We start from the raw sequence: 7,048 nt of genomic DNA, 5'->3' as shown, positions 1-7,048 counted from the left end.
GACAATACCGGGATCGAAGATAAGTAAGAAGGGGGGGGGTCAGTAAATGACCGGGTAATGTGGCGGTATGGGAGAAAAGGTAATAGGAAACGTAATAAGAAAAAACGGAATCAATAAAAAAGGGGGAAATAAAAGTAAATGAAAAGAAAAAGACGGACATACAAAATAATGAAAACAATCCTAAAAGAGAAAACGTTTAAATGGAAAAATATATATAAAGAAATAAGTATATAGAAACCACATTAACAGTAATTTTAATAAGAGCAAATATATAATGAACTTATCTTGCAATGAGGAGCAAAAGAAAGAGGAAGTTGGGGCACGTATTGGACAGTTTATGGGAGCTATGACTCATCTTATTGGTCCATATTTTCTGTTTTCACTAAAGTACCCATTTCATTGGTTACTTATGTTTACTATGTTTTATCTGTATTGTTTTAATGTTTTATTCTCTTCTGTATCATCACTTTAAAATGCTGCATTGAGTAGTATAAAGAAAGATATGCAAAATAGGAGTCTCTGGTCTTGTAATAAAATCGGCAGTTAGACTCTCTCTTACGGACAGTGAACCTAGTTTGTTTTCTGTGCTCTCCTGTCTCAGAATCTACCAACATCCAAGTCTGTGCACAGCAGAATTACATGTAGTTCATGGATATATGCAGTATAAGTATTGTCTTTTTTTCTGCCTATTATTTTAGAGCTATATTGAATATACACTGCCTGTTTCTTGTTCATATGTATGCTTGCTTGCTCTCTGATTTTTAGGTCGATATCAAACAGATAGTAAAATATTTTACTGCTATCAATCTTCTTTATATTCTATGTTATATTTTTAACTTTTAACATATAATGTTTTAGATATAGATTATATATGTTTTATTTTTATTGATCAGATGCCGGCATCGCTTATTAGTGAAATATTTCTAATATACCAATTTTAATCTGCATTTTGTTAATATATATATTAAAAGTCAAACGCCTATCTTGGGTATCCTCTAAATCATTTATAGTACAAACTATTTTCAATTATTAATATATTTTGTCGGCTCTGTATTGGAGCACTTGTCCCACCCCCTTGTTTTCAGTATAATATTTTATACCATATTAGATACAGTCTCAAAATTCATTTAGTGGTCACTCCCACTCCGATTACCACCCTTTAATCTTCAGTATTTTAACATATTAATGCAACAAGCCTATAGTACCCCTTTTGCTAATAGACATTATTACAGTTTATTTTTATCTCTTTCTATACTGCTCAAAGGCTTGTCTCCTATCCCCCCCCCCCCCCCATATTTTACACTCTGGCACATGTAAGTATGTCCAGAGTGTCTTGCGCTGTTTCCCTTACAAAATACTGCATATACAATCATATTTCCTTATATACAATATATCTAACCTTTTTCTAGTTTTATATGCCTCTTCAATTTAAGTCAATAATTCTTTGCACCACAGGTATCATATTCCCTGAAACATTTCAATATATGTCTGTACTGTATCATAGCGAAGAATGTTTGACTCTGATAATCTATCCTAATCAGATACCCAAGCTTGTGTGGCTCCTGTATACTTATTAAGTTTTAGGGGCATATTTAACAAGCTCCGTATGGAGCTTGATGCCCCGTGTATCTGGCGAGCCTGCAGGCTCGCCATAAACAGCAGTTATGAAGCAACAGTCACAAAGACCGCTTCTCCATAACCTGTCCGCCTGCTCTGAGCAGGCGGACAGACATTGCCGGAAATCAACCCGATCGAGTACGTTCGGGTTGATTTGACACCCCCCTGCTAGCGGCAAATTGGCCGCGAGTCTGCAGGGGGCGGCGTTGCACCAGCAGCTCTTGTGAGCTCCTGGTGCAATGCTGAATATTGCTCGCCATATTCATCGAGGTCTGGCGGACCTGATCCGCACTGTCGGATCAGGTCCGCCAGACTTTCATAAATAGGGGCCTTAGTCTTCTGACAATTCTTATATATCAGGAACCGCAGTTTAATGTTTATTTTCTGCACCTTTTTTGGGTACTAATGAAGCATCCTTTCATTCTCTGTACGTTTTAAAATAAGTTATCTATGTCTCCAGTATATTTTAAAGCAAGAAAAAATTTGAAAATGTGAGGTATAGGTTATTCTACATATATTTGAATTTTTCTGGGATGCAACAATATGCCTGTTTTGATATTTTCTCTTCTGTAGTCCCACATATTTTGAAATATTGCATGTATGTTGTATCTTGTATTTCACCTCAATAAAAAATATTTTAAAAAAAATGGCTACTCCTCTTTTCCTATTAACACCTGTGGAGGCAATAACGTCTCCAACCCAGGAAAATTTTAATTTTGCAACTTCAGCTAGATCTAAATGAAATATTTCTTATTTCTATACATTTATACTAATTCATTTTCTCAGCATCCTTGAGGTTATCAAAGAAGCAAATTTGATCATTCAATGTGATTTTTAATCTGGCTGGATAAATTATAGTGAGTTGGACTCCCTGGTTAATGAGTCTAGTGCAAATGGGAGACAATTATTGTCTCCAAAGAAAAATCCTGGAAAATAAATATTTTGGGATTTCCGGTAATATTGCATCAGAGTAATTTTATCTTGAAAGTTAAGAAGTTTGTCGATGACCGGTCTTGCTCTCTGTTCCCTGTTGCTACTGACTGATTGCCCCCCGATTCTATGTACCTGCTCTGCTATAATAGGGGGATATGTGAAGGGGATACCAAAGAGTTAAACTAATGTTATGGAAATTAAATCTGTCAAATTTTCATTTAGTTTATTCTCAGGTAGGCCAACTATCCTAATGTTGTTCCTTCTGAAACGTTTCTAGAGGTCATCTATTTTAAGCTGCAGTTTTAAGAGAGTGGAACTATTGGTTTCAAATTTAGATTTGAGTGTCTCATTATTATCCTCTAAATCAGATATCCTCTGTTCAGCCTCTTAAAGTCTGTTGGAAAATTGTCTTACTTCATTAGTTAATGTTAATATATCTTGTTTGATTTCTGATTTGAGGATATCAAATTTAGGTGTCAAGGCACTTGCAATACTCTCAACCAGAGCTATGTGTTCATTACAGCGTATGGGAATAGTATTTACGGAGTGAATCTCTGCAACAGTCTCTAGGGTGTTTCTGTTTTTCCTCTCTCTAGGTTTACCGGCCATAGCTGGAGAAGTGGTTTTGGGATACGTGGGTGATTTAATAAATGTATCCATACAATGTGTTAAAAAAGGGGGGGGGTGAAGTGATCTAGTGAAAGATCCGGGTGATTGTAAGAAAAAAAGAAAAAAAAGGTGCTCTTGATACTAAACTTAGTGTATCTAAGACCAGCTATGTTAATTTAAGGAAGTACACAAGAAACGAGTCTTTTTTTTTAATTTTTTTGTTATTATGACATAACAAAAAAACATAGAACCAAAAAAGAAAATCATCATGTCAGTTTTCTTACATACAGTAAACATATAGCATCTGTTCTAATACAATAAAAATGACTTTGTTAACGTCATTTTATTGAAATAAACCTAATCAAATAAATAGACATGACAGTCTGAATCAGTTTTTCAATATATCTATAACGGAAGAAAAAGGAAAGCGAGAACTAAATTTAATAGTTTAAGAATATAATCTATACTAAACTTACATATATATTGTGTTTAAGTCTAGAATAAAAGAATCAAAAAATGAAAATAAAATACTAAGAGGAAGAAAAGGCCGGAAACTCCAGAGATGTGGGGGGGGGGGGGATGGCCAAGCGGAAAGAAGAAAGAAAAAAAAAATGAAGAGGGAGAGAAATTACCCCCCGTATTCCCCTATTCCCCTCTTTTTCTCCTTGTCTTTCCCTCTCTATTTTTTTTAGGTAGTATTTCTATACCTTTTAATAAACTCTAGCCACTTACTAGCAAATCTGTCTTGTTGATTAGGACCATTAATAGCATTGTCCGATTGTTCTATTATATATTGTGAATGTAATAAATATAGTCCAATCTTAAAATGCTGCAGAGATTGGTTACTTTAAGATGTAGTTAAAGAGTCTATAAAACTTCTTTACTTAAATGACTAGATTTATAAAAAAAAAAAAACATCTTAGCTACCAGAAAGAGCAATAGCTTAATTCAGCCAGTTTTTTAATGCAATAAAAGGGAGAGAAAGTTTTAACTTACGGCTCTATTGTTCTATTAAGATCTATCAAAAGTACCCATTAAGGCCACCTCAAGAAAAAAGACAGTACCTATCTAAAATAAACCAAATATATAGCATGCATAGCTTGCCGCCTTCAAGCATAAAAGTATAATATATCCTTAATAAAGATCTTATTAGACGTGTTTTTATGATAGACTGAAATCTAAATATTCACTTACTTTGTAATTAGAATATATCAACAAATTTATCATGACAGAATATTGTACAATTTTCACCAAAAATAGAATATATATAATATATCAGGCTTATAAGGGCCAGCTATATCTTAATCCAATACTAATCAATGACAGCTTTAATATTGGCTATGCTATAATTTTAGTAGGTTAGAAAACAGATTGACCCTCAAAATCAGCATAAGCAGTAAACCTCTGAGCACAGTTTAAGAATATGTCACCCAAAAGCATAGCACATGTCAGTATTACTCAGTTGAAAGCACTCTTAGCATAATACTTACTATTTATCCTTCCTGATTGTGAGGTGACAAACCATCCCTCCAAGAGGGTAGACCCCCAGTGTAGTAGCAGCAAACCAATCACAGCTTGTGAGGGATTCAAGACCAGCTTTTCAAAAGGCCAGACAATTCTGCAGCCACAAATGGGAAAATAAAAAACTCCTGTGCCCTTGAATCCGGACACAGTTGAATCCTTTCCTCGGCTAGCCTTCTGGCAAGACGTGGCCCCTATGTGGTACAAGTCGCTCCTGGGCAGATCACTGATGGTGAGCTGTCGACCCCCCCCCTCACGTAGCACCGGTGGGAGGGTTATCTGGAGCACACCTGAGTAGATTCCCAACATCGGCCGTTCTCAAACATTGGTTGTTGTGCAGCTCAGCTCCTCCTCGACCACCGTTGGCTATGGCGGATAGCGCCAACATTTCGCACCAACTTCCACTAGTAGATGTTCTACTACAACCGCACCGCAGCCCCAGTCATTCGGGCACCAGTCGCGAGTCTTCCGCCTAAGGAAACAGGTGCAGGGGTTTCGGAGAGTAGCGCTATGTGACTTGACTAGATGTTAGATGTCAGGTGTTAGAAAAAAAAGGCAGGCAAATGGCTTTAACATTGGGACACATACATATACATGTCTAAAGATGTATGTATGTGAGTATAATATATATGTGTATATATATATACAGTATACATATGTCTACATATGTATTTATGTATTTATATATGTATTTACAGACATAGGGGCATATGTATCAAGGTCTGGCAGACCTGATCCGACACTGCGGATCAGGTCTGCCAGACCTCGCTGAATACGGCGAGCAATACGCTCGCCGTATTCAGCATTGTACCAGCAGCTCACAAGAGCTGCTGGTGCAACGCCACCCCCTGCAGACTCGCGGCCAAGTGCATTGGATTCATTTGCAGTTAAGTAGATGTAAAAGCGTATTTATGCAATATTCATATTTAATAAAGGTTTTAACTATGTATTTACTGTAAATATTTCACATTCCAATGTTCTGCACATAGCAGAATATGTTCTAAGTATTTATAAATAGATATTGCTATACATATCTGTAGATATCTATACCTATATATAATTATATATATATTTATATATACTGTATAAATATATATAGGTATAAATATATAGTGTACCAAAAAACATCATATATACGTAGAAATATTGATTTATGAATAAATAGAACATATGTTATGGGAAGAACATTGGAATGTGAAAAATTCACATTTTTATGTTGAATATGCAATCGGGTTTGAGCGAGAGTGGGGTGCGTTTATTCTCCATTGACTTCTATGAGGGAATGTTCACGCAATATTGAAAGTTCAGCTTTTTGCACTTGTCGGGATAACGTGTAAACAAAAACAGTTTACTTTCAGCTCATAATATGAGCACAACCCAATGAGCACAAAAAGCTTACTTCAAGTGCAATTAATGCTTGAGCGGGAGCATTAATTAGTGCTCCACTTGTAATATATTATCCTCAAAATCTAGAATGAATTCCAGCTGGCAAACATTTTATTCAGTTTAAAGAAAATATTCCTTCAATAGGCTGTTGAAATGGTACAAGTGATACTTTACAATTATTGTGCATTATATAGACAGGTCAAATACCACACCACTCACTGAGACCTACTGATAATCAGATGTGCAAACATATTAATGGATAAGTGGAGCTCTGCTGAAATAAAATAAACATTGTGCAACCTCATCACTCTGATTACAGGTGGTGTGATCCTGAGCAGTGCTCACACTCCTCTCTAAGCATAGGAAACAGGGTGTTTGCTTGCAAAGAAATTATTTAAAGCAACATTCAACTCAAAATGTTATTCTATACTTCAACAAGGCTTTTCAAGGGATATGTCTTTGGACTGCAAAACAATGCTTGTATTTCTAATAAAATGACAATTATGCCTTATTCCTTTAATATTGAGTGAAATTACTTATTTCTAGGTTTGCCAGGTGTCCAGTTTTTAAGTGGATTGTCCAGTATTTTAACAGGCTGTACCGTAAATTCTACACAACAATACTGGACACTTAAATGTCTATTTTTTTAAAGTCCACGAGTATCAGTTAAATGTATTAGGTCTCCTATGCCTTCATTTATAACAAATATGACACAGAAAGAATGAAGTGACACTGTGCTGACACTATTCTGCGTGTCGTTGGCAGCCAAGGAGGATAAAAAAATGTGTGAATGACAGACATGTGGGTGTTAAAAAACTGTTCTATGTGTGCTCCTGTCAGTGTATGTGGTTTACTTGAAGCCAAAGAGAAAACAAATATGTATGTGCAAGTTACTTGCAGCCAACTACTCAGTTGTAAAAAAAATATACATGTTGTTGGGGACCTAAGGTAGATCTTTAGAGGGGGGAGTCATTGTGTGACC

Source organism: Bombina bombina, chromosome 5 (assembly GCF_027579735.1).
Source record: "Bombina bombina isolate aBomBom1 chromosome 5, aBomBom1.pri, whole genome shotgun sequence".
NCBI lineage: Eukaryota > Metazoa > Chordata > Amphibia > Anura > Bombinatoridae > Bombina > Bombina bombina.
The sequence above is the reverse complement of the archived record's forward strand: the minus strand, read 5'-3'. Positions refer to the sequence as shown.